The 27,481-nt window shown below is 44.1% G+C and overlaps 1 long non-coding RNA gene across 2 annotated transcripts in view; it reads left to right on the forward strand.

Moving 5' to 3' along the window:
* LOC147378548 (uncharacterized) overlaps positions 1 to 17,638 on the forward strand; it is a 33,431-nt gene extending 15,793 nt beyond the window's left edge. For both annotated transcript variants that reach the window (XR_015147739.1, XR_015147738.1), the window contains one exon: positions 17,140 to 17,638. This is a non-coding gene — a long non-coding RNA (uncharacterized LOC147378548). The remainder of the gene's footprint in view (positions 1 to 17,139) is intronic.
* The last annotated feature ends 9,843 nt before the right edge of the window (positions 17,639 to 27,481 follow it).

Consider the following 27,481-nt stretch of genomic DNA (forward strand, 5'->3'; position numbering starts at 1 on the left):
AGGGACGTGACAAGATGATCAGAGGAGGCTTTGAGGGAAGTCTTCTGCATGTGCACCCAGGGAGATGTTTTCTCTGGGGGCCTTTATTTTTCCTGTTGAAATGTGAACCTTCGACTCTGATCTGCCTTTTCAGTTCAAGAGAAGACACTTTCAAATGGGTATCTTTCTTGGGAGAGAATGCACACCTTAATTTTCTCTGGATTTTCTAGATGCACAGATTCCTAAGTTATAGTTTGGAGAATTCTTATAGATCAACTTCTTTCTGTAACCCGTTTGGATCCCTTGATTCTGTCAGGTACAGGGGTGTTCATTTTGCTGGTTTCCCTCTGTTCGCCTGGTATCTGCTGGCCTACCCCTTCTTCTTTCTCCCACTTTCTCGGCCCTGTCCTGAGGAATGGCTGATTTCCCCAAACTGTATCACCTGGGCCCCCGTCCTCTGCCTTCTGATTGGCTTTGGTGCCTGGAGGGTGGGATGAGAGAGGAGGCAGAACATTTCCTTCTCAGGCCCCTTCCTGCTGTGGCAGTTTCAGGCCCTGTTGTGTCACTTGTGACAGCAGCATTCCTGAGCTTCAGCTTTCGACCAGGGTCTCCCACATCTCTCCTTCTCTGCCTCTCCCGGCCTAGGACGGTGTTAGGGGTGGACTTGTGTCCCTCCAAAATTTCTGTTGAAATCCTAACCCCCAGAAGCTCAGAAAGTGACCTTACTTGGAGTGGGGATTATTGGCAAATGTAATTAGTTAAGATGAAGTCATCCTAATCCAATATGGCCAGTGTCCTTATAAAAAGGAGAAATTTGGATGCACACATGCACACGTGGAGAATGCCATGTGAAGACTGAACCTCTGCTGCCACACACCAAGGAACAACCCAATCTAGGTGAGGAGCTGGAACAGATTTTTTGCTAGAATCTTCAAAGGGAGCAACTCTGTTAACACCTTGATGTTAGTCATCTGGACTCCAGAGCTGTGAGATGATAAATTGCAGTTGTTTAAACCACCCAGTTTGAGGTAACCTGTGCTAGCAGCTCTAGCAAGTGAGTACAGGGTGGTGACAGTTTTCTTCTGTGGCTTGTTCCTTATCCCCACTTTTCATTGGGCTTCCCTGGTGGCTCAGTGGTAAAGAATCCGCTGCTAATGCAAAAGAAACTGACTCTATCCCTGGGTCCAGAGGATCCCCTGAAGAAGGAAATGGCAACCCACTCCAGTACTCTTGCCTGGAAAATCCCATGGACGGAGGAGCCTGATAGGCTGCAGTCCATGAGGTCACTAAGAATCGGACACGACTGAGCAACTTCACTTTCACTTTTCACTTTCATGCATTGGAGAAGGAAATGGCAACCCACTCCAGTGTTCTTGCCTGGAGAATCCCAGGGACAGGGGAGCCTGGTGGGCTGCCGTCTATGGGGTCACACCGAGTCGGACACGACTGAAGTGACTTAGCAGCAGCAGCAGCCAGTACTCTTGCCTGGAGAATCCCATGGACAGAGGAGCCTGGCAGGCTATAGTCCATGGGGTTGCAAAGAGTTGGACACGACTAAGCGACTAAACAGCAACAATATCCCTTGGTTAAAAAGTCTCTTCAGGAGTTCCTGGTTGAGTGAACCGTCTATTTCTGGCCACCACATCACTGTCACTATAGATTCACTATTATGTGATGGTGTTACTCGTCTTTCCCTTATAAGAAATGTTATATTCCCCGTCTTTTGTACTCTTCTGAGTTGCTATGCACTGGAGTCATGGTTTGCAGTTAACCTGAGGTTATTACTGTGGAGAGCAGCCTGCATTTGCTTGGCCCGCTATCCCTGCAAAGGGCAGCATGCAGAGGAAAAGCTGGTGGCAGGAGACACGCATAGCTCTCATGGTTTTTCTCACGACGGCCGAACTCTTAAAAGTTCATGCCAAGCTGGGTGACTGGCTTGGCAGTCTAGGCCCTCATACCTCCATTTCCATATTGGGATCACATCCATGGAGGGGTCTTCACCTTCAACTTCAGGAAAGGCAATATTAGACCCAAATAGACACACTTGTTTGCATCAAGCCTCAGCGCCGTAGAGGCTCGCTCTGTGCTGGGGAGTGCGGCTCCCCGCCTGCCCCCGCATGCTGCAAACACAAGTGTCTCTTTATCCCAGCAGCCCTTTCCCCTCTTCTTCATGCGAGTCTCTGAACAAAGGTTAGCCTGTGTTCTTTGGCTGGGTGTCCAGATTTCTCCTCTTACCAGCACAATGAAAAGATCTCTTCTTGGCCCAGTCGTCTTATTTATTTTCTCCAGTCAAGACAAGATACATCACCAGTTATTATCAGGGGTGATAAAGTGACACTTAAGCAAGGTCATACAGATGGCAGATGTCCGCACTGTTAATTTTCTCAGACTTGAAATGCCAGCATCTGTTCTTTTAAACGTGAGTGGCACTTAAGTATTTAAAAGCTAATTCGATTTATCCCATTCTGGAATTTTCTGTCCACAGAATGTTGTGCCAAACAGGTGGTTCTGTGGTGGTCTGAGAATCCTCACAGCAGTGCAGTAATAAAGTTTATAATAATAAACTTCTTTCGTATTGTTATTTAATATTTTCCAGGTGCTTTCAAAGCAGTTCTATTCACAAAAGTTATCTGAGTAGAGTTGATCTGAGTATCTGAGTATCTATCAGAATAGTGTTGATTCTGCTTCAATTTACCAATCACCTTCTCCCTGAAATGTAGACAGTAAACAGGTAAATATTTACATTTTAGTACTTTTACTTTTTATTCTTGGCAGGTGATTCTGGCTTTTCATTTTAGGGAGTGTTATAAAACTGCTTTTCAAAAAACAAGTGATATGTAGATTTGGCAAACATTTTTGAAGGTGGAATGAGCCAAAAGTATAGGAAATGCTGGTTCTTGGAAATGCAAGATTCCTCACCCAGCAAATAGATCTAGTTCCCCACAGACTAGAAGGAGAATAGAAAGAAAAGTCAGAGGCTTCTCCCCTTGCCCAGCCCTAATGGATCTTGTGACCTGAACATGTGGCCCAGTCCTCATGGTTGCGGCTGAGCCGCTCAGGCTGAGCCCCGCATCTCACAGGTGCCTTCAGAGATGCCCCTCGGCCCCAGGGTGGCCTCTGCAGACCCAGGAGCATGCCTGGGGAGGATCTTGCTCCGTCTGTAAAGACGGTACCTCCATGGGAAGCTGAGGCTGTGCCCCCGACCTCACTTGTGCAGGGATGCAGAGAGCACCAGCTCACACCGGGCTCCCTGTAGGGCCGCACGTATTCACATGAGGCGTTAGGCCCCCAGAGCTGCTGTAACAAATCACCACACTCTTGGTGCCTCAAAAATGACAGATATTGATTCTCTCACCATTCTGGAGGCCACAAGTCTGAAATCCAGGTGTTGGCAGGGCTGGTTCCTTCCGGGAGTTGTGAGGGAAAAACCTCCCTGGGCATCTCTCATGGCCTCTGGTGTTGCTGGCAGTCCTTGGCTTCCTTGGCTTGTAGATGTATTGCTCCAGTCTCTGCCTCTGCCTTCACATGGCCTTTAACCCTGTGTGTTCATCCAAATTTCCCTCTTCTTATAAGGACAGCAGTCATTGGATTAGGACCTACTCTAATCTGGTGTGACCTCACCTTAACTTGATTTCATCTGCCAAGACCTTGTTTCCAGACGAGGTCACACACACCAGTACTGAGGTTAAGACTCCAGCATGTATTTTTCAGGGGATGAGGGGGAGAGGGGAACACAGCTCTACCCCTATACGTGGTGCCTGGAAGCTACGACATTTTAGAATTGGAGGATGATGCTCAGGCATTGCCGATGTGGCTGAGACTGAAATCCTGGCTCTCCACTGACCCGTGTTAGGTGCTGAGGGTGTTCAGTCTTCGTTTCCTTATCTGCAGGCTGGGAGGAGAACAGCACTGCCCACCCCTGGAGCCTGTGTGAGGATTAAGTGGGATAATTCATGTGCAACACAGCGCCCGGCACAGAGAAAGCCCCAATAAATCTACAAAACTTTGTGTAGCCTCCACGTATGTCCAGTCAGCCTCCCATAAACTAGCAAGCATCAGAAAGGATCCTTGACAATAAATAATGACAGTTTCTGGTCTGGAAAGTACAAATAAGCTTTGGGGAATCAGGCATCAGTGCTTATGTGTGGTTACATTTTGATTTGAAAGAATGACCCTTTTGATGGTTATACAACACTGTGGTTTCTTATATAAACTGTCAGCATAATGTCTTCTGTTTGAACAAGGCTTCTAAGTTTTCAAAGTGTTTTCATTTGATTTTCACACAAACCCTGAGAAACGGGAAGTGTAGATATTGATAATCCTATTTTATAGATAAGGAAACTGAGACAGTGAAAGTGAAGTTGTGTCCGACTCTCTGCGACCCTGTGGACTGTAGCCTACCAGGCTCCTCTGTCCATGCGATTCTCCAGGCAAGAATACAGGAGTGGGTTGCCATTTCCTCCTCCAGTTTGCTTTAGATCAGTGAGTACAGCAGAGGGGGCTGCCTGCCCAGCCAATTTGTCTTCCCTCCTTTTCCTTGGTAATGAGACCCCTGTATTGTTCAGATAGGGATGTGCTAAGTCGCTTCAGTCGTGTCTAACTCTTTGCGACACTACCGACTATCACCCCCTAGGCTCCTCTGTCCATGGGATTCTCCAGGTATGGAGTGGGTTGCCATGCCCTCCTCCGGGAGATCTTCTGACCCAGGGATCGAACGTGTGTCTGCCTCTTATGTCTCTTGCATTGGCAGGCAGATTCTTTACTGCCAGTGCCACATGGGAAGCCCTATGGATAGCGATATGTCCAGTTAATAAAGAGCATTTCCAGACTCTTTGGCTAACAGGACTGGCGAGTGACATGTAAGAAGCAGTGGGGCATGGGGGAGCTTCCAAGACAACCGTTTAGAGGAGGCCAATTCATCTGGCAGGGGCCCTTACTGCAAACACTGCAGTGTGTGTATTCATTGATTTTCATCTAAATCCAGGGTTGGTTGGTTCACATTTGATGTCCCTAGTCAGGAATCCACATTCCAGAGCATGCTAGGCACATTTGGAGGGTCCTGGTCAGAAGTCTATTCTCCAAAGGTGGCAGAAGACAACCCCCTGGAACTTGAGGGTCTGTTAATGAGCAGGAGGATTCGCATGGGTGAACAGTGGGTTGGCCAGAAAGAGTATAAAGGCCCCTGTGCCCTGGCATTAGTGTGGTGTTAGAGTGAGTCCGCCTGACGATGCCCCTCCCCCAGCTCGGAGAAGCGCTGGGAAGGGGGTTTCGTGGAGTTCTGCGCACTGCTGTGTCCCCAAGGCTTCAGCCACTGATGCAGCTGGGAGCTGAGCTGGTGCTGCCGTTGAAGTGCTGTCACCTCTCCCTGTCTTGAGTGAGTCCCCATGTGAGCTGTTGTCTGTTGCTCTCAGTACTTCTCTGAGTGTCCAGGAACCACTGGTCTGCTGTTCTGTGCTTGCTTCCGGGCATGTACACAAATAGTGTGGTGGTATTCTGCCTGAGACCTGCCTTCATTCTGACACCCTCTGCACAGGGAGGTGGTTGGGGAGGAGAACTACAGCACTCACACACCTCTAACCAGCGGGGTTGGGGTTACCACTGGCTACTGAAAAGAACCCCGTGAATGTGATTTAGGACAAACCGCCTGGGGTCACAGTAAACGCCCGGGCAGCTGTTTGAACAAGTGGTTGTCTCACTGGTTGTGGTTGCTTAGAGTCGACGGAGACACTGGCCAGAGCAGTGCCGATCTTTCCTGCAACGTTGGAATTGAGATTGGTCCCCGGCTCTATTTATTGCTGAAACTGAGGTAATGTAAATCCAGGCATGCTGGGGAGGCCGTGTGGAGGATGGGGAAGGAGGTCTGCTAAGAGAAGAGGAGGGGTACACACACAGAGACAGGGCTGGAAGACCACGTGGCAGTGTGGCGTGAGCGTGGGAGACGGCAGGACCCCGGGGAGCCTCCTGGGTTCCCACTGACCTGCTAGTTCTAGATTTTGGCTCCTTGAGGATGTCTGACAGATTTCTTGCCCTGAGGTTCCAGGAGCTACCTCTGTAGCTTTGTAATAAATTACTCTGCTTAAGTGTTTGAAGTGCTTTCTGTTACTTCAACCAAAAAAGCCTGATGCAATTCAATATCACACTGGAATGTATATAAATACCTTCTTAAAAGGTTTGTATATCTGTAGGCTCTATTAATACCCATTCCTCCCACCCCATTAACATCATCTTGATAAAAGACACACACATATGCACTATACTCCCGTTTAGTTCAACCGCCAGGTTACAGCTTCCCCTCATGCCTCAATGTCTTAGCCACACATGCATTTTTCAGACTCCATAATTCATTTGACTGGGTTTTAAGCAGACCGAATAAACCGATGAATAGAAAAAAATATCGCTAAACTTTTCTTTGAGGTGCATCCCCCTCCTTAGAAATAAATTCAAGGACAAATTTGCCGCAGACCGCACAGCACAGCTCTCGGGTTGACTCCAGTACTTCCCCACACATAGCGCAAGAAGGGCTGTGTGCCAGTCATCCCTGCGCTCTGCAGGCGGGTGGCCTTTCCTGCTCTGCCACGGATGACGGGAATGCAAAGGAGTGTGAGGTTCAGCCCCGAGGGGAATCATCCTGGCAGCAATTTCCCAACTCTGAAGTGCTGCCTTCTCGCCTCAGTTATCTTTTCTGGCTACCCAGTTTTCCCAGTCTCACGCCACCGTTACAGATTCTGTACCTCAGGTTCTCAGCCTTTCTTTCTAGAAACTTCCTTTTCTTGTTTCTCTCTGGAATCAGGGAATGACAACTCTCTTTTCCTTAGGAGTCTTTTACCAAATATGTCACCCATTCTCAAATGGATTGGACGAACTCTCTCCTGGGGACCTTCATACTGACTGTTCCCTCTGCTGGGAATCACCCCCCTCCCCTCCCGCCACCCCTCTCTCTCCCCACCACCACCCCCACCCCAGACATCTCCTGGGCACATTCCCTCACCACCATCAAGTCTTTGTGCCAGCGTCACCTTGCCCGACCACCTGCCTCAGGACTCCCATCCCCCTTTACCCCACATCACTTCCCACAATCCAACATGTCACTTCTCACAATCCACCATACTGTAAAATTTACTTTTTTTATTTTTAATGCTTATCGTTGTTAGACTGTAAGCACCTCAGATGCAGGGGCTTTGTTTTGCCCGTGTTGTGTCCCAAGGGCCTGGCATTTGGTAGGCCTGCAGTGAACCTCTGCTGAGGGCTGGAGTGTCCACTGCCCTCCTCTTGTTTGTAGAAAAGCCTGCCTTGAGTCACAAAAGCCTGACTCCAGAATTGATGATTAAGAGGAAATGAACATGTGACAAGGATGGCAGTCAGGCCTGGAGAGCTGGTGACAGTTTGAACAGTGAATCAGCCATGTGGCAGCCACAGAATCTTTAGTTCCCTCCCTGGGGGACATAGATAACAGTGTCTGAGGCACTTTTGTGAGTTGTTTTGTACTCAAATCACCTCCAGAAAGAAAAAGCTAACTGCATGATGAGCAAACTGTAGCTATGACATAAGCTGCTCCATCTTGCAGTCACAAGAACTGGCTTCAGTGAAATGGGAACACACCTACCCTGGAACTGAAGATTAACTGCTTAAAGTAATCCATCCAAGGTGATGCTGAGCAGACCACCGCATGACCCATTTCAAGATGATTGTTGGAGCTGACTGTCCTGCTCCGCATGTAGCCCTCCACCTGAAACTCCCCTTTAAAGCCTTTTGTCCTCTAACTGACACCTGGGAGATGGTTTTGGAATGCTGGTCTGCCATCTTCCCAGGCTGGTGACTTCCTGAATAAAACATTTTCCTTTTTCCACCAACCTTTGGCTCTCGAACATTGATTTTTCAGAGATGAGCAGTTGAACCTGAGTTTGGTTCTCGCTCCAGCCAGTAAGAGTCATACGGGGCAAGCCCATTTGGGTGAGACTCAAAAGCAAACGATCAGCATCTCCTGCAGTCAGGTGTTCAAATCTAAACTCACTCAGGTGACCCTAGAGAAGGCAACACTCAACGAGCATAGAGGTTAGTTGGGGCTAGTTTTGTCAAGTTAAAAAAAGACTCTGTTAGGTGCACAAAGCTGTCTGCCTCCAGGGGCATAAAATGTGCAGACCTGTGACACCCTTTATGACAGCATCAGTCAGTCAGTTCAGTTCAGTCGCTCAGTCGTGTCCGACTCTTTGTGACCCCATGAATCGCAGCACACCAGGCCTCCCTGTCCATCACCAACTCCCGGAGTTCACTCAAACTCACGTCCATCGAGTCGGTGATGCCATCCAGCCATCTCATCCTCTGTCGTCCCCTTTTTCTCCTGCCCCAATCCCTCCCAGCATCAGGGTCTTTTCCAATGATAGACATATTGATGGAGAGTCTTGTTGATTGTGTGTTATATGTGGGTAGGTAGTTATTCATTCAATATCTTATGTCCTAGCTTTCTTTCCTTTAGATGTAATTAACTGTTCAGTTTATGTTAAGTATTATTGTTGTTAAAACAATTGCATTTAAAAAGAAAAGAGAAAGTTGGGCTATGATGGGGAGGACACGGATGAATAGGTCATGATGTAGACATGAGATACTTCTGAACACCTGTTCTGGGCTGCATGGAAGAATGGAGGGTGCCAATTCTGAGTTGAAAGGTACAGGTCAAGTTTTTGCTTAACCTCTTCCTCAGAATCTTGGGTAAATAATTTCATCTTGTTTGGGCTTACTTAGATCATCTGTAAAAGAAGATTAGACCAAATAAACTTAAGATCTTTTGCAGCTCCTAAGGGTTGTGATATGGAATGTGCTGGGCATTGTGTTATCTTCTGTGGCCCTTAGAACAGTGGAGACAATCCTAAGCCCTTATGGGGGGGGGGGTCAATGTTCAGCAGGTGAAATATGCATCAAATCTTAGTTTACAAAGGGGCAAAATATTATAGGAAAACATTGCACTTTTTTTGTGGGGAGTGATTATTGACTTTAGAATGCATCAGGAAGCATAAGTCTATTTTAAGTTGGAAAGTGAGAAGTTGATCATCTAAGAATGACCATCTAAAGTAAAGGTAGGGTAAGGACACAAAGGGAACTAGAATGTCCCTTCCTGCCATGGACTGAATGGTTGTGTCCCCCAGAATCATATGTTAAATTCTAACCCCCAATATAATGGTATTTGGAGGTGGGGCCTTGGGAAGGTGCTTGGGTTGTAAGAGTGGAGCCCTCATAAATGGAATTAGTATCCTTATAAAAGAGACCCCAGAGAACCGAATGGCTGCAGAGAAAAGACCTGCAAAGAATGCCATTTGGGATCCCACCCTGAAAAGGGCTCAGGAATCCCACCACCTGGTCCCCATCAGTGAAATCTGCCATCCGACAAGCCCTGCTCACACACCTCAGAGTAAACCCATGAATCAGATTTTTGGATCTTCAATGTAGATGGACATGGAGAATTCACCTGATTCTGGAGGAAAGCCTCCAAGATGAAAGAGTCCAGAATGATTCCAGCAGGGAAAAGATTTAGGAGGAAACCCAAACAATGCAGGGGAGAAGGATAAAACTTCGCCAAGATGCACAACATATATTTACTATTTTGGGGGAGATAAGAAGTGGTGTGGCACCCACTAATCAGAAGCAGGATCTTTAATCCAGGAATGAGCAAAGCACAAGGAAGAGAATCTCTCAGAAATTAAAAATAGAAGAGCTAAAAAAAAGGAACACTTAGCAGATACAGTGGAATGATCTCCCAGAAAGATGAATCAAAAGACAAAAATGCCCAGGAAGGAAAAAATGATAAGAATAAATAAAGGAATTGGTCTCAGAAAGCCAACTGTAATCCAATAGGAATTCCAGAAAGAGAGGAGGAAAAGAACAAGGTGAAAGAATTGGCAAAGAAACGATACCAGAAAATTTCCCTGTGAATTTGAAAAGATCCATGCCGTGTTACACCACTTTGAATTCTCAGAAACTGTGGATAAACACCGTAGAGGTATAAAAACAGGTTCTGTTCAGAAGAACAGGAATTGCAATGGCCCAGGACTTCTCAATGCCAGAAAACCAAGGAAATCAAACTTCAGTTCATTTCTCTCCTCAATGGCAACAATCTCTAATAATGTACATGTGAACTGTTGATAAAAATCAGAATTTATCTATATTGGAAGAATAGGGGAAGGCAAAATAGGGAGACTGATGTAATTCTTCTAACACAGCAGGAAGCCAATATGTCATGTCTCAAATGGATAAATCAATAGCAGTATAAGCTTATATCCAGGGGAAAATATAAGAAATAGCTGAAAAGGACAGGTGGGGGAAGGGAGAAGGAGACTGTCTTTTTCATTGTTAAGACTTGTGTTATTAAACTTTGTAAACTACTTGTATGCACGAGATGCTAAAATCCATGGGAGGACCTTGAAAAAAAAGATCCTTTCCTCTTTTTCATGCCCTGATATGGTTGCTTTGCTTTCTCTGAGGTGGTACTCAACCCTGGCCATCTTGTAAGCCCTTCAGTGTTAGGAGATCTGGGTCTCCTTTTTTTGAGGTACAGAGGCTTATCTCAAGGACCAGTCCTAAATAATGTAGGAAAAAAGAAACTTCCAATATGGCTTTATGCCATGGACATAAAATACATGAACATTGTTCTTCATCTTCCTGGCAATATTTTGTGAAGTTGTTTTCCCTTTTGGTGTTTAGGGAGCTTGTCAGGCCCGGAATGGACTCAGGTGGTGAAGAAAGGCTGAGCCCCCTTGTTCCTCCTGGTGACCCCACCCTCAGTGGCTTCCTGAGCCTGTCTGTTGACTAATGGGATAAAGTCAGCCCTGGTTTTAGGTATCCTACAGGTTGGAAGAATTTTTTTTTTTTCCTGGCATTAATATAAATTTGGGTTTACCAAAATCATCACAGAACAAGTATGTCAAATATGTCATAAAACCTTGAAAAAAGTTGGGGTAAGGAAGAGATTGAGATTAGGCAACACCCCTCACCGTTCTGTCCTTTTGGATTTTAATAAATCTTTTAGAAGTACTACAGATCAGGGGGGGAAAGGAGCTAAAATATATGCTGTAGGTCCTTATCTCTTTGGGGTTTGTGTTTTTACACCTAGGGGTGTCTTCTTCCTATAAACCACAAATTCCTTACAAATTCTGTAAGCGCCTTACAAAAGGGGCCACGTCCCTGGACCTTTTGTTGGAGGGAGGGGAAGGTTGGACCAGCAGTAGCAGGCACCACTTGGGGGAGGAAAGAAGGATGCTGCCAGAGCTCAGTGATCCTCAGGAATACGCAGTGAGGCACAGACCTCCTAGTGGCAGAGCAGGGGGCGGGGCCTGGGCCAGCACACAGTGCTTCCTGCCCCGAAGGGTCTCCTTTGCCCTTCAGGGTCTTCCGGTTCATTTTCCCGTTACTGCTCAAAGGAGCCCACACAGGTGAACCCCAGGAAGGCACTGTCTGGAAATGGTCCATCTCCACTCACTGTTCTCCTTTTTCCATTCTCTTTCCATCTTTCTCTGATTTCCTTTTTCTTAAAGGATCTGATAATTTTTCAGCTAACTGCTGAATCTTTTGGGCCAAGTAGACACATGCATGCTACTCTGAGTTTGTTGAGATTAAGGGAGGTGGGGGAATTTATATTTCCTAAATTCGGTTATTTACAATTCTCCTGGTGATTTAAAAGATGAAACACCAGGCCTGCCCTTGGATGAGATCCGGGCTGAGTTTAATCCAGCACATGCCAGTCTAGCTCAGCCCCAAACTAGGGTGTATGGGAGTGGAAGGTTGATGAGAGCCACGTTATCTGATTAAGAGCACTCATTAACATTTGAAAAGCAGGTCTTGCCTCTGCTCTGTTTCTTCTTGCCTGATTTCTAGAAGCTTGTCCAGGCTCTGATTTTCTCCTCCAGAAGATTCCTCCCATGATTCAGCTTCTGTACCAGCCGATGAAATCAGTCACCCTCATCTCTATAAGACCAATTGTTTAGACGATTCTAGAAGTTGTTGGTATTTTTTGCCATGTATACCAGAAACAAAAGGCAGATGCTTTCAGTGGCTCTCCAGCTAGAGACGGTTAGGCAGTAGGTTGCAACATTTCCATCCTGAATTACTCACCACCCTCCCTCCCTGGGGCTTGCAAGTCTTCCAGGAGTAGTCTCAGTTCCCCAAGTCAAGGATAGCACTTTACTGGCCCTTCCGGTGGAATAAGTTTGCTTCCTTAAGAGAAAAGGGAAAGGGAGGCCCTACTTTCTTATCTAAAGGGAAAAGAATCAGTTTACAGTTCGTGTAAAACTATAAACTGGTGTGGTATTTAAAAGAAATCTTACACAGTTTTATATTTCTACAGTATTTTCCACAGAATGCAAACATTCCTTTGTTCTTTATTTTATGCAATGAAACCAAAAGTATGAGAAGTTTAATTTCATTCTGTTCGTATGATAATGTTTCTGAAACATAATTGGCATTGGGATAACCTGGGGAACAGATATAATACAGATTAGCAGGTACCCAGGCATCCTGACTCTATGGGACTTCATTTTGAGAAGCCCTGACCTTTAGACTTAAAGGATGAGTAGGAGTTCATCAGATAGAGAAGAGGTCTGGTGGATCACTGCAGTGTCACAGGACTTGGCAGTGGACTGTATATAAGGGTGGTGAGGAAGGCAGGGGTAGGATAAAATCAGAGAGAAGGAAGGACTTAAGGGTATTGGTTAGAATGAGGACTGGGAGGAAGCAGAGAATGGGGAGGCTCAGAGAGGTAGCCATTTCCTCCTTGGGGAGATCTTCCCGACGCAGGAATCAAACCCTTGTCTCCTGGATCGGCAGGCAGATTGCTTACCACTAGCCCCACAAAATTGGACAGGGCCTTAAAGCTCCTAAATTTCAACCCTTCCATTGACAGAGACATTCTCCCAGGCTCCTAAAGCTCACAATGCTCCCATGTCAGAGGCAGAATCAGGCATGGATCTTGGTTCTGCACTCTCTGACGACCCCATCCTACGCAGTAACTTCAGTGATCCTGTGGCCTCATATATTTCCTGCTCTCTCCCTCTCTGAGCCTCCCCATTTCCTGCTTCCTCCCAGTCCTCATTCTAACCAACATCTTTAAGTCCTTCCTTCTCTCTGATTTTATCCTACCCCTGCCTTCCTCACCACCCTGATTTACAGTCTACTGCCAAGTTCTGTCAGAGAAGGCAATGGCACCCACTCCAGTACTCTTGCCTGGAAAATCCCATGGACGGAGGAGCCTGGTAGGCTGCAGTCCATGGGGTCACTAAGAGTCGGACATGACTGAGCTGCTTCACTTTCACTTTTCACTTTCATGCATTGGAGAAGGAGATGGCAATCCACTCTGGTGTTCTTGCCTGGAGAATCCCAGGGATGGGAGCCTGGTGGGCTGCTGTCTATGGGGTCGCACAGAGTCGGACACGACTGAAGCGACTTAGCAGCAGCAGCAGCAGCCAAGTCCTGTAACACTGCAGTGACCCACCAGACCTCTTGCTCTATCTGATGAACTCCTATTCATCCTTTAAGACCTAAGCCAGCTTTTGTTTTCTTCAAGTCCTTCTGAGTCTCCATTATATTCAGATAATGTTTCCCATCTCTTAAAATTTTATATAGGAATGGTATTTATATAGAAAGTCCTCACTATATGGTATTTAACTAGTTTTTGTTGACTTGCTTACCTTCTCCACTAGTGTATGAGGTTCTTGAAAGCAAGTACCCTACGTGATAGATCTCTTCCTTTGCATCCTCTGTACCCAGCTATTCTGGTTAACTATGGGAAAAATACTCCAAAACTTAGAAGGCTAAAACAACACAAAAGATTTCATTTGCTCGCACATTCACAGCATGGACAGGATTCAGGAGACAGCTTGTCCTTGCTCATGCAGTTCAGCTAGGGTGGCTCCACTGGGTCTCCACTGAAGTGGTGACTCCCACTGGAGTGTCCTCTTCCAGTGCAGCTCACTCACGTGGCTGACAAGTTGGTGAAAACTGTCAGTTCCTTTCCCTATGGGCTTCTTCACAGGGCAGCTGGGGCTTCCTCACATAATGATATCTAGATTCCAAAAATGAGCATCCCAAGAGAGCCTGATGGAAGAAGTTGTATTACCTTTTATGACCTGGCCCTTGGGAAGTCACATAAATGATGTCACTTCTGCTATGGTCACAAGTCGGGCAGGGAACATAGATGCACCTCTCTATGGAAGGGTTGTCAGAATCATACCGTGAAAAGAGCTGTAGGATGGACAAGGTTGGAAATACAATATGTCACCCTAGCACAGGGCCTGGGACTCAGTAAAGGATTGGTAGATGAATGAATGAATGTATGAATAAGTAAATGGCTAAGTAAAGCCAAAAGTCTCAAACCTTTGCAGCACCAGAAAGAGCAGTGGCTTCTGAGGGGTTCTGATAGGTATTAGGTTTCTTGGATTTTTTCTTTTGGGAAGATATAATTTTCACAATTGTTTTGGATATATGAAAGTTTTCCTGTAACTGCGAAAGAAAATGAATTCGGAGAATCTCAAGATACATTCCTTTTTGAACTTTAAGTTCTCATTCTGAGACTTAGGGTGTCTAGGGCATAGTGATGGGAGAAAGACCTATTTTTAGCTCTATCCTCTTTTGTACACTTTGGATTTTGAACCATATACAAGTATCTATTTTTATAGTGTTTAAATTCTAAAACAAAATTTAAAATTAAAACGTATTATAATGGGAAAGGGGCTTCCCAGGTGGCTCAGCAGTAAAGGATCCGCCTGCCAGTGCAGGAGACACAAGAGCCATAGGTTCAATCTCTGGGTTGGGAAGATCCCCTGGAGAAGTAAATGGCAACCCACTCTGGCATTCTTGCCTGGAAGAATCCATGGACAGAGGAGCCCGGCAGGCTATAGTCCATAGAGTCCAAAGAGTTGGACCCAACTGAGCAACTGAGCACATAACAGAAAACATTGTAGGAATCATCACCAACTTACCCTCAAATGATTCAGAAAAAAAAAAAATGTATATGAAGATGGAGAGAGATTTCGAGAGAGAGAAACAATGATAAAGCAAATGGGCAAAATGTTGACAATAGGTGAGTCTGGGTAAAGAGTATATGAGTGTTCTTAGTATTATTATTCTTTGTGCTTACAACTTTCCTATAAATTTAACATTTTCTAAGTGCAAAATTTTTGAAAATTATGATGGAGTGAACATGGGTTGCAGCGACTGGACTACCAGCAAAATGGCTTAGTATTTGAGAGGAAGAGTCCCCCTCCTCTCCTCCTCCTCCTAATTGAAGTATAGTTGATGTATAATATTATATAAATCACAGGGATACAATCAAGGTTTACTCTATTTACAGTTGCTGTAAAATGTTGCCTACGTTTCCCATGTTGTACAATATATCCTTTAAGCTTATTGTACACTAGCAGTTTGTAACTCCTCATTCCCTCCATTATATTACCCCTCATCACTTCCCTGGGAGGAACACTCTTTTCAGCTGTTTTCTTTGTTGCTTGCCTAGTGCAAATTTAGGTTTTCATTCATACCCCTTCTTCTGTTTCCTGGACTAAATCCTTTGGTGAGTTTAACAGCAACACAAATTAGAGAGAAAATCAGTGAAAGTTAATGTAAAAATGAGTTCTCTCAAAATAGGTGGCATCGAGTTTAGCAGGTGACATAACAGAATGACACGTCTGTAAGCTTCCAGTGTGTTGAACCTTGTGTCTCTAATATTTACATTGAAAATTCCACAAGAGAGAAAGGGAAACGAGAAGAGGAAGGGAACTCAGTTATTTAGCACTTCCTGAGACAGATCCTGTGCAAGAAGTGGTAAATGCATTATCTCATTTACTGCCCTCAAAACCCTAGAAGGCAGATTGTACTCTTCTTCTGGAGCTGAGGAAACTGAGACTCAGCTCAGTGGTTGTGTCCATACTGATGCCCTTGACTTCAAGTAAGGAAACTTCTACTTAACTGGCTGGAACAACAGGGACATTTATTATCTCACATGCTGAGAGCCAGGAAGCAAGAAGAAAAGACTGATAATATGTCAGTGACTCTGCTAGCTCTGACAATACGAAGATGAGAAAGCTTAGCTGCTGCCCATGGGGAACTCACAGTAGGAGTAACACTGAAAAGGCAGACCCAAAGACTGTGGACTCGTTCAGTGTTTGCCATCAGCGAGTAATCTGTCTTTATCTTTGTAGGCACATGTGATTATTATTAAATGAACACTTGGCTTACAGATAGCTTTTAAATAATCATTGCTTTTAAAGAGGAATACTTGTGCCCCAAATTAATGATGTATTTTCTCATCAGGACTAGTATCATTTCTGTGTATTTACATATAATTTTATTGGCTTACATTTTCTGTACTCTTACATCATTTTGCTTCTTGGCCTTATTTGCAAAGAGGATAGTTATCAGGTCTTAAGAATCACTTTCATGGTAAGTCAAAAAGAGTTTGAGTCATTGTAACATTTCATTATTAAAAATATAAAAATAAGAATTACATTAATTTTCTTGTGGGCACATCTTTCCTTTGCATGAAAATATTATTAGTGTTATGAAAAATAGATCTATTTTGAATCAGCACTACAACACTTCACTGACATTCTTCAAAAGGTCGCATCCCATTAAAATCTTTGATTTTTTTTACCTCACAGTCTTCTGCAAGTCTCTCTTTATTAGACTGTGGTTTCAGTTTCTCCCTACTCCAGTTTTCTGAAACTTATGTTGTGAAAAGCACATTGCACTAGCACCACAGAGACATCAATACTAGTTTCAGTTTAGTTACTAATTGTTCTGCACTTGGGCCTCAGTTTTATAAAATAAGGTGGCTAACTTGGGTCAGACATGCAAGATAGAGATTATCTTAAGGTCTGACTCTGTTAGCGTCTGTCTGAATCACCGTGAAATCGATTGGCCATGTCTGCCGTGGCTGAGAGGATGGTGGTAACTCTACCATGTATCTTTTTTCAGGCTAGATAATATGTGTGTATTTTATTGGTTCTCTTGATTAAAAAAAAAAGCTTTATTGAAGTATAAATGATATGCACTAAACTAAAAATTAAAGTATAATTTGATGTTTTCCTTATGTATTGTATTAGTCATATTCTCCAGCAACAGAACCAATTATATATTTTCTCATTGTCTTTTCTTTTTCTTTCTTCCTTCCTTTCTTTTTAGAAACTGATGTGGAAGCTGAGAAGTCCCACGATCTGTCATCTGCAAGCTGGAGACCGAGGAAACCCAGTGGTGTAATTCAATCTGAAGACTTGAAAACAAGGGAAACCGATGGTACTGAGTCCCCTGATTCAAATGCTAATCTTACCTAGAAATGTCCTCAGAGATACCCAGAAATAATGTTTAATCTAGGAACCCTGTGACCTAGTCAAGTTGACACGTAAAATTAGCCATTAAGAGTATATACGTATGAAATCATCACAACATTAAGACAAATATGCATCCCCCCCATATTTCTTCATGCCCCTTGGCAATCCCTCCCTTCAGCCCATCCTGATGGGGATGTTAGCATTGAATCTGTAGATCAGTTTGGGGGAAACTGGCATATTAATAATTTTGAGACTTCTGATCCATGAACATGTTATCTTTCCATTTATTTTGGTCTTTCATAATTACTGTCAGCAACATTTTGTAACTTTTAAAAATAAATACCTTACACTAATTTTGTCATACTTATCTCTAAGTATTAATTTTAATGCTATTATAAATGACATTTTATAATATAATTTAAAAGCACTAGAATGCTTTTAAAATTTCAGTTTCCAGTTTTTCTTGCTAGGATGTGGAAGTACAAATGATCACTTTTAGTTCTAATAGCTCTTTTGTAGAGTCCACAGGATTTTCTACATAGATGACCATGTCATCTGGGGATAAAGTTTTACTTCTTCCTTTCCAATATGGATAAGTTTAAATTCTTTGTCTTGCCTTATTGCACTAGCTAGAACCTCTGATACGATGTTCAATTGAAATGGTCAGAGCAGGCATCCTTGCTGTTTTCTTGATCTTAGAGGAAAAGCACTTGGTCTTTGCTGTTAACTGTGATGATAGTGGTAGGTTTTATTTGTTAGTTTTGGGTTTTTTGAGATGCCCTTTCACACCACTTCCTAGTTTTTGAGAGTATTTATCAGGAACGGAAACTGGATTTTATCAGTGTTTTTTCTGTATCTGTTGAGATGGTCACATGGTTTTCCTTTCTTAGTCTATTAATACGGTGAGTTACACAGACTGATTTTTGAATGCTGGAACCAGGTTTGCTTCCCTAGGACAAAACCTATTCAGTCAGAATGTATTATCCATCTTATACATTGTTGGATCAATTTGCTAAAATTTTGTTGAGAATTCTTGCATCTTTGTATAAAGACTATAGGTCCACAGTTGTTTTTTTTTATATATATATAATATCTTTGTCTGAGTTTTGTTATCAGACTAATACTGGCTGTATAGAATCTTGGAAAGTATTTTCCCTTTAATTTTCTGCAAGAGTTTGTATACCACTGGTATTATTTCTTCTTTAAATATTTGGTAAAATTCTCATATGAAGGCATTTGAACCTGGTGTTGACTTTGTGGGAAGGTTTTAAACTACAAATCCAATTTCTTTAATTGGCTATTCAGGTTATCTGTCTCTTTCTGAGTAAGCTTTGTTAAACTGAGGCAGTGTTTAGTCTAGGGTTAATTTTTCCTACTACCAAGTTAAGACCTGTCTGAGTCATCTGCCTCACGCCCTGTGAGCTGTCAGGCTTTTCACTCTGGCTGGTGGGAACGGGCACTATCCCCAGCCGGCTGTGAGCTCTCTGGTTCTGTCCTCTCTAACCCCTTCAGGTAGTCTTTTCTCCGCCCCCAGCCAGTTTACTCTCAGGCAGGCACTGAACGATACACAGCTGAGTGAGTAGTCAGGAGGATCCTCCGCCTGTCTCGGAGTCCTCTCTCTGTGCATCCCTTCCTTTTCCACTCTGTGGATTCGAGCCACCAAGCCCTTCCCTGTTTCCTCTTTTCAGGGAGACAACCAGACTCCATCTGGGTTCCCCCTTCTTGTGTTGTGTGCTGGAAATTCTCTCAATGCCAAAAGCCGGGGCAGTCTTAGGGCTCAGCTCATTCATGTCTTGTCTCTCAGGGATCACTGCCTTTCATTGTCTGATGTCCATTGTGTTGAGAACTATCTTCATATATTTTGTCTGGCTTTTTAGTTGTTTTGGGTGGGAAAATAAATCCAGTTTTTGTTTTCCATCTAGGGCCATGGTCGAAGTTGCCAGGTTTACAGATTTATTTAATGTAATTCTAGATCTCCAACATCACCTTCTTAAGGTGTGCTTTGGAACAGAGTTTGACTGCTTAAATTCATATTTTTTAAAAAAATGTACTTGGCTGCACTAGATGTTAGTTGCAGCACTTGGGATCTTTAGTTGAGGGATATGAACTCTTCGTTATATGCGGGCTCTAGTTCCCTGACCAGGGATGGAACCCAGGCCCCCTGCTTTGGGAGCACAGAGTCTTAGCCACTGAACTACCAGGGAAGCCCTGCTTAAATTCATATTATGTTTGACAGTTTCTTCATTCTAATATACTGCATCTTATAGACAGGTTTTACCATTCTGCTTGGGCAGAATAAGTATACTTCTGAAGGAATAATAGGAAGTTTCTGACCCACTGATTCCTAAAATTTCACCATTAGCCAGCCATTTCTTTGGGTAAAGCAATTCTCTTCTAAGCTTCTCTTTCACAATCCACATATCTAGGAGAAAAATAATATCTTAACTCCTTAACATTCTGATATTAATTAATGCTATTTTTTCCTCTGATGAATAATATAAAGAGATGAGATCCCTAATGTCAGAAAATATGGCATGAAAGGTGAGGGAAAGGGTACAGAAATGGAGTTTCCTGTGGTTCAGCTTAATTTGCAGACTGAATGCCAGCAAGATTAAGATGTCATGAATACTCCAAAAGATAATTTCATGTGAAGAGTGTAGCTCAGTTATCTGACCCAAGGATCAGTCACCTTAATTAATTACTAGAATTCTGCTTTTACTTAAGTGCTCTACCTTGGACAAATCACACATTCCTTTGGCCACAGAAGGATTATTTATGAAGCAGGGTGGATAACTGCCTTCCTCCATGACAAAGCACACACGGAAGTGGTTTGCTTCTTTAGAAGCAAGATGCAAACACAAAATACGTGTAGATGCGCTGTCAGCTTTTTGCTCCTGGTTGTAAGAAGGCCGCAGACCTACTGTTGTCACCTCTCCGACAACAGACGAACAGCCATCTTGGGCACAAGAATAAGATCTCATTTAGTTATCTTGGTATTTTAGCCAGCAGTAGGGAGTGGTGCCTTCTGTATTCCTGCGGGCTTTTTAAAAAATAAAGCTGAAATGAGTTCTCAGAATCGTCATGTTATATTGTTTTCTAAACAGGTAGAATAGAAGTCAGTGGCTCCAGGCAACTTTGCTACACAAAAAAGAAATACCGTAGATTTGTGCCCCCAAATGGCCATCAAACTTTGAAATGGATCTCATGGGATTGGGGGTGGGGACTAAATGTTCTATGTGGAGCGAGGGATGGAAGGTGGTTAAGGTATCCTCCGTGGGCGATTATCCGACCATAGGGGATTGATAAGGTGAAGTCCAAGAGAAATAGACATCTGCCTCCAAGAAATCATAATCTTAGTCATTAGTTCACATTTTCAAAGCTCTTTATACATTTTTTCCCCCCCACAGAAAAGACCTGTGGAAAGAAAAGACTTGGAGAACTTAGGGAAGGAAGCGACCCAATACTGCTAGAGGTAACGAGTCAGACCCAGTGGGTCAAGCAGGTCTTACCACTTTAGTGCACATCACATTCACTGGGGAGATGGTTAAGCAACCTGATTTCCAGCTCCTGCCCTGAGAGATTCTAAGTCAGAAAGCCTAGGATGGGGCTCAAGGCCTTCATTTTTAACAAGCAATGGCACCCCACTCCAGTACTCTTGCCTGGAAAATCCCATGGGCGGAGGAGCCTGGTAGGCTGCAGTCCATGGGGTCGCTAAGAGTCGGACACGAATGAGCGACTTCCCTTTCACTTTTCACTTTCATGCATTGGAGAAGGAAATGGCAACCCACTGCAGTGTTCTTGCCTGGAGAATCCCAGGGACGGGGGAGCCTGGTGGGCTGCCGTCTATGGGGTCACACAGAGTTGGACACGACTGAAGCAACTTAGCAGCAGCAGCAGCAGCGTTTCTGCCTCAAACCTCACTTAGAAACATTGGCCTAGATTTCTTAAGCTAGTTAGTAATTTTACTGGCTGCTTCAAGTGTTTCCCTGGACAGAAGCTTTTCAGGATATGGGAGAACTGTAATAATGGCGGCACAAGAGAATAATTTAAAAGAGCCAACTGTGTAAGAGGGTTCCCTTTTCTCCACACCCTCTCCAGCATTTATTATTTGTAGACTTTTGGATCGCAGCCATTCTGACTGGTGTGAAATGGTACCTCATAGTGGTTTTGATTTGCATTTCTCTGATAATGAGTGATGTTGAGCATCTTTTCATGTGTTTGTTAGCCATCTGTATGTCTTCTTTGGAGAAATGTCTATTTAGTTCTTTGGCCCATTTTTTGATTGGGTCGTTTATTTTTCTGGAGTTGAGCTGTAGGAGTTGCTTGTATATTTTTGAGATTAGTTGTTTGTCAGTTGCTTCATTTGCTATTATTTTCTCCCATTCTGAAGGCTGTCTTTTCACCTTGCTAATAGTTTCCTTTGATGTGCAGAAGCTTTTAAGGTTAATTAGGTCCCATTTGTTTATTTTTGCTTTTATTTCCAATATTCTGGGAGGTGGGTCATAGAGGATCCTGCTGTGATGTATGTCGGAGAGTGTTTTGCCTATGTTCTCCTCTAGGAGTTTTATAGTTTCTGGTCTTACGTTTAGATCTTTAATCCATTTTGAGTTTATTTTTGTGTATGGTGTTAGAAAGTGGTCTAGTTTCATTCTTTTACAAGTGGTTGACCAGATTTCCCAGCACCACTCGTTAAAGAGATTGTCTTTAATCCATTGTATATTCTTGCCTCCTTTGTCAAAGATAAGGTGTCCATATGTGCGTGGATTTATCTCTGGGCTTTCTATTTTATTCCATTGATCTATATTTCTGTCTTTGTGCCAGTACCATACTGTCTTGATAACTGTGGCTTTGTAGTAGAGCCTGAAGTCAGGTAGGTTGATTCCTCCAGTTCCATTCTTCTTTCTCAAGATCGCTTTGGCTATTCGAGGTTTTTTGTATTTCCATACAAATTGTGAAATTATTTGTTCTAGCCCTGTGAAGAATACTGTTGGTAGCTTGATAGGGATTGCATTGAATCTATAAATTGCTTTGGGTAGGATACTCATTTTCACTATATTGATTCTTCCAATCCATGAACATGGTATATTTCTCCATCTATTAGTGTCCTCTTTGATTTCTTTCACCAGTGTTTTATAGGTTTCTATATATAGGTCTTTAGTTTCTTTAGGTAGATGTATTCCTAAGTATTTTATTCTTTCCGTTGCAGTGGTGAATGGAATTGTTTCCTTAATTTCTCTTTCTGTTTTCTCCTTATTACCCTCTTACACTGTTGGTGGGAATGCAAACTAGTACAGCCACTATGGAGAACAGTGTGGAGATTCCTTAAAAAACTGGAAATAGATCTGCCTTATGATCCAGCAATCCCACTGCTGGGCATACACACTGACGAAACCAGAAGAGAAAGAGACACGTGTACCCCAATGTTCATCGCAGCACTGTTTATAATAGCCAGGACATGGAAGCAACCTAGATGTCCATCAGCAGATGAATGGATAAGAAAGCTGTGGTACATATACACAATGGAGTATTACTCAGCCATTAAAAAGAATACATTTGAATCAGTTCTAATGAGGTGGATGAAACTGGAGCCTATTATACAGAGTGAAGTAAGCCAGAAGGAAAAACATGAATACAGTATACTAACGCATATATATGGAATTTAGAAAGATGGTAACAATAACCCAGTGTACGAGACAGCAAAAGAGACACTGATGTATAGAACAGTCTTATGGACTCTGTGGGAGAGGGAGAGGGTGGGAAGATTTGGGAGAATGACATTGAAACATGTAAAATATCATGTAAGGAACGAGTTGCCAGTCCAGGTTCGATGCACGATGCTGGATGCTTGGGGCTAGTGCACTGGGACGACCCAGAGGGATGGTATGGGGAGGGAGGAGGGAGGAGGGTTCAGGATGGGGAACACATGTATACCTGTGGCGGATTCATTTTGATATTTGACAAAACTAATACAATTATGTAAAGTTTAAAAATAAAATAAAATTTAAAAAAAAATAAAAAAAATAAAAATAGCTTTGTTGAAGTATAATTGATATACAAAAAAAATAAAATAAAATAAAAGAGCCAACTGGCAAGGGAATGCAGAGGGTGATTCTGGAAAGAGGAGCCTGGCGCTGTGACTATGGACCCAGCCTCTCCCTCTACCTTGTGCCCAAGCCTCAGGCCTGGGCCACCCTAGGCCCTGGGTGACTACGTGTCAAGGCAGTGCAGGTTTCACAGTCAGGGCAGGGATGCCTGTGTGGCAGCTGTGGGATCTGGAACTTGACTGTGCTTATCAACCAAACAAAGGCAGGACCTGTGACTGAACACACCAGCAGCCAAGCTGGTACAGTTGGCCCACAAAGAGAGGTGGCAGCGGGGCCAGCCAGAAAGTCATGGGAGAACCCTGCAGGCAGATAACGAGCCAGAGTGGGGCCTGAGCTTGGCAACCTCTCTGCTGGACATTTATGAGGCCTGTTGGCAAAAACTCACGTGTGAGGCCTGGGAGTGGGGCCAGGTTGGCCTGTCCTAGGAGATTGGGAAGCAAAGAATAGCCTGGCCAAGCCTAGGGGGTCTTTGGACTAAGGCCATTTTTGTGATAACCACACCCAGCCTTTGTATCATCTGGAAATTGAAGGAGCTGTATTGGAAGGGGGCTCCCTGAGGTCCATTCAGGTCACCTCGTTTTGTGATTGAATCAAGTCATCTCCATGACCAAGTCCATGTAAACTGGAAGCTGTTCCTCATGGACATGTCTCTAAGGTCTCAGACATGATCCTTGGTCTCTGTGGTATTTAATGGGTCCATAAACTACTTAAGATGTACGTGTTGAGTAGTGATGAAGGGAACTCTGGGAACATGTGGTAGAATATGCGATGCTGTGTGTGTGTATGTGAAAAAGAGTGTGTACGTGAGTGTTTATAACCTAATATTACTCGTCAGGGAGCTGCCAAGATGAAGAGGAAAGGACTATTTTGCCATGAGGAAAGCTTGGGTTAAACAAAGAAATCTCTCTTAATGCAATTGGTGGACTCTCTTTCTTGGGATAGGGGGCCTAGCAGGCTTTGTAACCACAAGGCCAGTGTTCCTGCCACCCCTACATGCTGCTGCACCTGTTCTCCTGGGCCAAATGAACATTCAGGCTGTCTGAAATAGTCTTCCTTCCTGCGATGGTTTTTGTTCCTATGGATCCTTCTTCAGGTTCCTTTGTACTTGGCTCTTCCATCAAAGTTTCTGAGCCACACCGGAAACCCTCACTGGCCAGGAAGTCAGCCACAAGGGTCTTCTTTTGCATGTCTTTTAGGCATTATTTGTTTTATAAATTATCTGAGATGTGATGGTAAACTTTTTCTAAAACGAATCCAGTGGTTTTCCTTGCCTCCTCCCTCATTTTTTTCAGGCAGCCATCTGTTCCGCTTGATACTTTCAGAAAGGGCCTTTCGAGGTACCTCCCAACATGTGAGGTCCTCGGCTGGTCATAATGGTGGCAGCTATGGGTCTGTGGGTCAGATGGGTAGGAGGGGCGGGGAAGGGGTGATGCTTCCTCGTCCTGTGAGGGCCAGAAAGCAGAGGAGAGCAGAGCCCAGAGCAGGACAAAGGAAATGCACAGGCTTTGCTGGACTCTGCCAAGCAGGTTTGCATTGCTGTGGGCTTGTATTTTGATTCAAGGTGTTATGAATTTCAGCAGTTTAAACATACTCATTCCATAATGTCCTGCAGGGCTGAAATGGCTTTTGGACTTTTGGCTGTTATGGATTATCTGTGTCTCTTTTATATGAGGAGGGGTATGTTAGTGATCAAGGTCTAGTCAAGGTAGCTTTGAATGTAAGCAACAGCAGCCAGCTCAAGGAGAAAGGGGAAAGTTTGATAGGAAATATGCAAGTTTCAGGAAGATAGGCATGCCAGTGAGGCCCTATGGGGGCCGGGTACCAGAAAAGACAAAGCTATTAGCGACCAAGGCAGCCAGCTGTCTTCTCAGTCTCTGCGTCTGGGAGCACACAGGGGCTTGGGCTGCTCCTCTCTGCTCTCTTTTGTCTTCCTTCCTCTTCTGAGGTATAGCTACCCTAAAATGTCCGGGTTTACAGGTGCTCCGAATCACGATTTCAACTCCCCAGGTCAGAGAATTTGGTTCAGCTTGGTCAGGTGTCCGCCAGCCATGGACAGCTGGTCCAATCAGCCATGGCTGAGACAGTGGTGAGTGATGGTGTATGAACATGGCTGTGGATGAGGTTTCTGGGGGAGGAGGCCCTTCTCAGGAAACGCTGGGTCACTGTGTACTGGAAGGATGTCCCGATGTGTCCACTGTGGCTACTTATATTTTGTGTGTAAGCTATGCATCCTTTTCCTTTCTCTCTTAATATCTATTGTAGTTATTGTTTCTCCTCTATGTTGTAAGTTCTTGGAGCCTTGGAGACTAGGGAAATAGTCTTCCCAGTTCTATAAATCAGCAGGTTGCCTTATACAATGTCCTGCATCTTATGAGGGTTGCAATCGAGAATGTAAATGGGATATTTAACACTTTCTCAAACTTTTCCTTTGCCAAGTTTGGGTACGCTTTGTTCTGTTTGAGGGCTTAGAATAAATAAGATTTTAAGAGGCTTGTGATGAACAGAATGAGACTTGTCCCTAATCCAAAGGTAAAATAATATTAAGAAAGTTATTTTATTAATTTAATACACTAAAGAGGATTCCTTTGATATTAACTGGGGGTGGGAAGGGGCAGCTATTACTAGAAAGGACTTCTCAAGATTCCTTCTGGTGGCCAGATTCATGGACCCAAATAAGAACTTATACGTGAAGAAATTAAGTCCTGGAGTAGTTAAGAGACATGCTTTGGGGGCAGTCCTTGGCAGAGCTGAGATAAAAAAGACTCCTCTGTTCAGATCCCTGGCTTCAGCCTTTGGTCTGCCCCTAGTGAGCTGATGGTGGACATGTGAGTGTGTTCCTGGTAGACACAGTGCCCTCATAGGTAAGAAAATGACCTTTAGGGCTGCTGACCCTTGCACATTTTGTGACCTTTCCAATTCCATACAGCCAGCAAGTAAGTAGAACTCCATTTTTTTAAAAATGAGACAATGCAAATTCTTGCAGCTTTTCTTACTGGGCTGTTTTGTGCTTGGTGATAGCAATATTATATCACTAAGATTTACAGAAATTATTTGACCTTTCAATATGTGTTCCCTAAACCCACTTAAAAGAGCAAGATCCTGAAGGGATGAGCTAATAAGGTCTATGTAATTGAGAATAAACTGGTGATGTTGCTAAAGGCTATTTGTGTGCGTGTGTGTGTGTCATTGAGTGGTCTTCTTGTAAGTTGGTTGCGTCTTAAAAAACTTGGTTTTGAATCATAGGCTTGGCATATTGACCCTGTTGAAGAGTATGAATACTTCCATGATTCCATGGGAAGTAAATTTAGACTCATTTAGTCTTAGGTCACAGAGAAGGCGATGACACCCCACTCCAGTACTCTTGCCTGGAAAATCCCATGGGTGGAGGAGCCTGGTAGGCTGCAGTCCATGGGGTCGCTGAGGGTCGGACACGACTGAGCGACTTCACTTTCACTTTTCACTTTCACGCATTGGAGAAGGAAATGGCAACCCACTCCAGTGTTTTTGCCTGGAGAATCCCAGGGACAGGGGGGCCTGGTGGGCTGCCGTCTATTGAGTGGCACAGAGTTGGACACGACTGAAGCGACTTAGCAGCAGCAGCAGTCTTAGGTCAAATCACATCTCCTGAAGCATAACTATATATAGCAAAGGCTGACATCGAATCCTTTGCTGATAAGGCAGGTGTCTGTCCTGTGCCCCAACACCACTCCCATGTCTGTGACCCTTTGCACAAAACGCTTGGGAACTGACACTTCTCACTCCTTGCATTACCCAGATCACCTGCATGACCCTGGTGGTGTTTGCTGAGCAGTCACCATGAAGATACCTGCCCCTGCCTGTCCCTGTGGCAGGCCAGGAAGCCACAGATAGGCTTCAAAGCAGCAAGAGACAGCAGAGGAGCATCACTGCAAGGCTGTCATCAGCTCTTGGTGACTTATGCTCTCTCCATCCTTGCTCCACTGGTCCAGGCTTAGGTCGCTCACACCAATTATCATATTTGGCCCCATTGATAAGAGCCAGAGGTGTTGCTGTCTCCTGGTAATTTTAAAGCCTGTAAAGAGTGATTCAGGCTATTCTCCTTGACAGGAGATA

This window comes from Bos grunniens, chromosome 2, assembly GCF_055505025.1.
Source record: "Bos grunniens cultivar Pamir isolate PY7600 chromosome 2, Bosgru_T2T1.0, whole genome shotgun sequence".
NCBI lineage: Eukaryota > Metazoa > Chordata > Mammalia > Artiodactyla > Bovidae > Bos > Bos grunniens.